Source organism: Pelodiscus sinensis, chromosome 17 (assembly GCF_052426305.1).
Source record: "Pelodiscus sinensis isolate ZL-2025 chromosome 17, ASM5242630v1, whole genome shotgun sequence".
Taxonomy (NCBI): Eukaryota; Metazoa; Chordata; order Testudines; family Trionychidae; genus Pelodiscus; species Pelodiscus sinensis.
The window spans coordinates 10203774-10209886 of record NC_143068.1 but is presented as its reverse complement, the minus strand read 5'-3'; the positions used below and the strand labels follow the sequence as shown (position 1 = coordinate 10209886).

The following is a 6113-nucleotide window of genomic DNA, read 5'->3' as shown; positions in this document are numbered from 1 at the left end:
TAAATGACAAACTGAGTGTGGCTGAGGAGCAGCCTCTGGGGCTTTAGTGTGCAGTAAGCTTGATCCCCAGACTCAGCTGTCATGAAGTGGGATGAACCAGGGGAAGCTGCTCAAACATCCAGAGATGCTGCCCAAGGTCAGGACACCAGCCTTAGAAGGGAGGGGGTGGGTGTGGCAGTGACATCACAAAGGCCTGTTGCAGGACCTCAGCCTATTGGGGGACAGTGGTGGGGAGGTGGTGACCTCACAGAGAGACTCTGACATCAGCCAGGCAGGACACAGATGCAAGGCAGGGACAACTTCAGAGACACTCTTCCCTTATAGTTTTGTGGGAGGTCGTCCCAAAGAGGTGGGTCTGGAATTGCTCTGAGACTGATCCCCTCTGGTGGTGACCGGGGCCATTCTTTGAAACATCTGCTGAGACTTCTTAGCCTCCCACTTCTTAGAATATCAATGCTGATTGACCGAGCAGGGAGATATTGACATGGAGAAGTTTTCCCAATTTTCCAACTGTGACCCATGGTTTCCCCTTCCTTTTCAGAAGGCCTTGTCTGGCCTTAGGCATGTCATGCTGGGGAAACTGCTGGCAGAGCCCTCAGAAATGGACAAGCTCCATACAGCATGGGCGTGAGCATGGTTGGAGGTGGAGGCAGGGGGAAGTTTTATTTTAGTTCTCGGGGCAACTTGAAAGGAGAGACTGGGAATCCATTTACCAGTCTGTCCTCCTAGCCTGCACCCCATTGGGCCATCCTTGGTCAAAACAGGACAGTCCTATATTGGGCCTTTTTTCCTTCAGGGACAGTAGAAGAAAATGGAGCTTCAAGTCAGGGTCCTGGCTGGCTTTCGGAGCGAAAGCCTCAAATCACCTGCCCAACCTCCCCCACTTCCATCATGAGATCCAGGAGATGCTGCTTACGGAAGGGAGTCAGTGCTTCCTTCCTACCAGCACTGAGATTCGGAGGGTGGGAAAGAACTGTCCTCAGTCACACCCTTACTCTGATCAAGGGCTTTCCTGCCAACATGGGGCAAGAGGTCTGTCTCCAGTCTGATGAGCTGTCCGTGAATCAGGAGTTCAGAAAGGACGGGACGAGGCCAGACGCTGAGCATTGTCCCAGTCTTGCGAGGCAAAAGCAAATTGTGACAATCCCCTTTTCAAGCGCTATGACCAGTGAACCAGATATTACCCTCTGAGCACAAGTCTCAGCCCCAGGGATGGGAGTGGGCCCGCTTGCACAGCATGCGCGCCGGTCTATTGATCCTGACCTGCCTCCTTCTCCCACTGTGTGTCAGCTTCTGCATCAGGTCCAGCGTGTCCCAGGAGAGAGCCAAGGCCGTGAGGAGCAGCAGAGCCCACTTCTCATTCACTATCCCACTCCCTGAATTTGACATAAGTGACCTCTGACCCTGGCTTCCTGACGCCAGGCTGGCCTCAGTAGGCTGTAGGACCTGCAGCTGCAGGGGCTGTGAGTGTCCTCTTGGAAAGGCAGAGTCAGAGCAGGGAATGAGATAGACTTGAGTCAAGTTCATCTTCTCCTTGTTCAGTGGAGATTCTGAGACTTTAAAGACACCATGTTCCAATCCCAGCTCCAACCAGGCTCATGCCCAGCCTTGGGTCCCTTCTTGTCCTCCTGGAGGTACAAGTCCTCATAAAGGGCCCTGTCCACACCCTTGCTCAAGGATCCCTTGGGGAGCAGAAGGAGCTGAGGGTTTAGCTATAGCTCTTCTCCCGCAGTGTCTCCAGCAGAGAGTCTTAGAGGAGAAAGACTCCTAGCCCAGGGGAGTTTGGGAGCTGACAGTAGAAGCTGATGGAGCCCCCTCTCCTTCCCTTCCATTAGAACTCAGCACAGTTTCCCAAACTAGGAAGCTTGGTGGCTTTGCTGTAATGGTCCATCCGTGACCCAACCAAGGACATCGGCCAGCTGGCCAGGAAGGGGATTTACCGGCTCTACAAAGGGCTGCTATGTTAGAGGTGAGGAAACCCAGCTGGGACATGGGACCCAACAGAAAAGTGACTCGGACAGAAACCAGGCAATGGGACCCCTGAAGGCAATGATCCACCTCTCATCTGAGACTGCCCTCCTTTCAGTAATCGGAGCCCTGTTGAAACTCAGACAGGAAGGGGTTAAGCCCTAAGGGATGCATTGTGCTCTAGGGCTCAGAGAATCTGTCTGCAGGAGCTTCAGTCAACCTGGCCAGAGAGGGTGCCTAGGGCACAAAGCAGGCCTGCATGTCCTGGGGGCAGAACTTAGGGTGGGGGCAGTGAGTGAAGAGGATGCTAAGCACCCTGGCCTGGGGGCTCTGTGGAGTCATCAGGGTACAAACAGACTGGAAATAGCTTCCTCCCCCCTCTGCAGAGCTTAGCTGAGGGGCAGAGGAGCTTTGCTGAGCTAGTGCTGTGTGGGGCTTTGGCATAAACAGGGCATGGCTCCTCCTACTGCCGGATATCACTTGGTGCCCTGGACAGTCCCTGGACGGTAGGGTCTTGAGCTTTCCCTGGTGCCAGCCCAGCCAGCGGCAGCGGGGGAAGGGAGGAGCTGGCCAGCCAGACTGTTAGTGAATGGAATGATCTGACCAGGGGTTGGTTCTCCCCTCAGCACCGGGAGCAGGGCACACCCTGCTAGGCTGGGAATATGGAAAAGCAGCAAGACTGGGTAGGGGAGGGTGAAGGGGCACAGCAGGGAGAGGACAGTGAGGGGGGAAGCAGGTAAAGGGCCATGGGTGGGCAGCAGAGATGACACTGAACTGCCCATTGCTAGCCCACACTCATCAACCACCACACCAAGTGATGTCCGGCAGTGGGACAGCAGGTGAGGGGGGCCTGCTTCCTAAGAGGAGGCACACAGCAGGGACTGCATTGATGGGCCAGCGGGGGAGTGGTCGGCTCCATACGTTGCAGCTGTGCCCAACCACCAGCTTTATTCATGCCCACTGGTGAGTGGCCAGCTGGTGAGCAAGGATCCAGCCGGCAACAGGACTCCCCAGCACTAATGGGAGAGGAGAGGCAAAAATATGGGTCAATTGGCCCATTTTTTAAAAAAAAGTAGGGACACCTTGCAGGAGGGCTTAAATACGGGTCTGTTCCTTTAAAAATGGGACATCTGGTCAGCCTAATAAGGAGGTACTGTTAATAAAGCCTCAGCTGTTCCTAGCTAGACTGTAGGTGCATAGGGAAAGGAGCTGTCCCTGAGGTGCCTCCCAAAGCCATATGGGTGCTGCCCTTTGGGATGCACATGCTGTAAATCTGCAGGAAAATAAAGAGGCTCCACTCCTATTTTATTAATCTAATTAGACAAACCAATGTTATTGGTGTTCTGCATGTCTAATTCGTTAAGGTCATCGTTAAACAGAAGGCTGCTCTCATTACGAATGTCTCTTCTCTGATAGTTTCAGAGAGGTAGCCACATTAGTCTGTTTCAGCAAAAACAAATAGTTTCCAGTGACACCCTAAAGACTAGGGCTATGGCTACACTGGGAAGGTTCAGTGACAAAAGTGCTGTTGACATGCAAAAGCTGCCAAAAGTGAAAAATGGTCAAACCATTTTTTTCTGCCTCCTATTGTTGGCATTTCATGGCCACATTGCTAGCTTCCTGTCACCAGATAAGAGCAAAGCAATGGGGATGTGCAATGAGCATCCCACAGTGCAGTGCTGGGGGAAGGCAGAGCTGATCCCTGCATTTCTTGGGATTTCCTCACAGCTCTGTGAGCTCTCGATGCTGAGGAATCTCAAAGCAGCAGAGCAGTCTCTCCAGCTCTCCCCCTGCCACTGTGTTCCTAGCAAGGCAGAACAGGAGCATTCCAACTATTTGTTCTTTGTTTACCAAATGGAACAGTTCACTCAGCTGCCAGATACTTCCTGGAGCTCTGAAAGGGGAGAGGGGTGCTTGCAGGGCACCAGAGATCACAAAACACTGAGCAGGGCCATCAGGGCAAGCATTGTGGGAGGCACTGACAGAAACATTGTGGTGAGCATTCACAGAAGCTAGCTCTCTTGACAAAACAAGCAGAGCTCACACTAGCTCTTTGTCAACAATAAAGGGCAGGGGAAAGTCTCTCACAGAGGTGGAAGCTTTTTGTTGCCAAAACGAGGTGTTTTTCCCGACAAAAGTTGCATTGTAGTTTGTACGCTTTCACTGTTTTGTCGACAAAACGTGCCAGTATAGACAAGGCCTAAAAAAACGTATTAGGACACTAGGGGATAAGCTTTCATGGTCTACAGCTCACATCCTTAGATGCATGAAGTGGAAGCTTCAGTTGGCAGGGGTATATACATGCATACAGAGATGGGAGTGTTACATCAGTGCTAATGAGGCTAATTCAATTAGGATAGATGCGGCCCACTTCCAAGCGTGATAAGAAGGTAAGAATACTTAAAGGAGAAAATTACTGACTGTAATGAGCTAGCCATTCCCAGGGTATGGGTGCTGGCCCTGGGATGGGACTCCAGGCTGGGGATTGGGTGCACACAGAGGTGTGGGGTGCTAGCTGTGAGAGGGGGTAAAGGCTGGGGATTGGGATGAAGGAGGAAATATGTAACACTGGTGTAACCCACATAGCTACAGGGTGTGGTCACTGGCCCATGGAGTGGCACTTAGACAACTTAGAGAGAGAATGAGTGTTCTTTACAGCCTTAGCTGAGAGCTAGCTGTCTTTTAGCTCAAGTGGTAGAGGCTCATGCAATAAGCTCCAGAGGTGCAGGTTCAGGAAGCTATCTGGGTTACACTGGCTTGGGGAGGGGCAGGGTTGGGGCAGATACTTGGGTTGCAGGAGGGTTCAGGAGGGAGTACAGGTTGCTGGCTATGAGAGAGGGCTCAGTGTTGGGATGGGATTTTGGGGTGCTGGCTATCAGAGGAGGGTCAGGGTAGGGATGTGGGCTGCTGGGAGGGAAGCAGTACTGGAGTAGGGGTTCAAGAGGGGGTGCTTGCTCTGGGAGAGGACTGAGGGCTGTGGTGTGGGCTCCTGGAGGGTGGCACTTATCGCCAGTGGCTCCAGGTCGGTGGTACAGGGAGGCCAGCGCCCCATGCTAACATCTCCTGGCCATGCAGCTGTACTGTCCCCTGCCCCACCACCAGCCGCATCTCCTGTCTGGGTTAGTACAGTGCTGCTGGTAGCCAGGCTGGGGCTGGTGCAGCTGCACAGCTGGGAGGAACTTCCAGTGTGGGGCGCTGGCTCTCAGAGTGGTGACACTAGGCTCCCCTCCTTTGGCTGCCGCATCTCCTGAGCAGGGCTCTACGTGTCACTCCTGAAGGGGCCAAACAGCCCTTGTGGGCCCAGGAGTGGGGGTAAAGAGGCACATGGCTTCGCACGCTGCTTTTCTCTTCCAGCACCACCCCCAACAGCTCCTCCTGGCCACAGTTTCCCGTTCCCGGCCAGTAGGATGTGCGAGGGGCGGTTCTATTAAAGAGAATGTAATAGTTCACTTGTCAGGAGTTTGGAGAGCTGCACTTAAACAGGGGATTAATTTGGCCCAAGGAATTTATTCCACACCAGTTACCTTCTCAGGTCTATCAGGATGCCCTTTGCTGTTTTGCATCTCAATGCAGAACAGATCTTTCATGTGCCTTAGGACAGACTGCAGACAATTTGCCACTGCTGGTTCTGTGCTGATTGCTTGCCCACTTAGATCAGACAGGCTGTGAAGGTGACCACCTGCAGTCACTGAATTACAGAATTCAAAGTTTCTCCATCTTTGCAGGCATAGGTAATGGGAACGGCAGCAGCTGGAGCCCAAAGCAGTGGTGTCCAAGTCCATGGTACAACTCTCAGCCATCGGGAATTCCGTTTGGCTGGGGAAAAGGGACTATATTTCACCGTTGGCTCACCAGGAATGAGGCCATGCTTCACCATGGTGCATCACTGCATTGTGATGCTGGGGTGACTAACTCCACTGCCGTGTCATGACGTTGTGGGCAGTACTAGCCAGGGAGGAAGCTTCTGCACTTGAGAAGCCCGTGCCCAGAAACCCTGGAAGAGAGGAGGCCTCATCTCCAGGATCCCATTGCGCGAACAGGCGAAAGGAGACAGATGTGTCTTTCCATGTGTGGGAATCAGTAGCCTCCCCAAGAATTGAAATGAGGGGGGGTGTCAGGGCTGATGAGGGGTGAGGCTGTGAGGG

At 53.1% G+C, this 6113-nt stretch overlaps 1 long non-coding RNA gene across 2 annotated transcripts in view; it reads left to right on the top strand.

The window, feature by feature from the left end:
- Positions 1-257: 257 nt before the first annotated feature.
- The window catches only part of LOC112546293 (uncharacterized), a 29191-nt gene continuing 23335 nt past the window's right edge, over positions 258-6113 (top strand). Inside the window, exons 1-2 of one of the 2 annotated variants that reach the window (XR_003089957.3) lie at positions 258-349; positions 1836-1969. This is a non-coding gene — a long non-coding RNA (uncharacterized LOC112546293). The remainder of the gene's footprint in view (positions 350-1835; positions 1970-6113) is intronic. The other variant, XR_012896425.2, reaches the window with a different exon arrangement.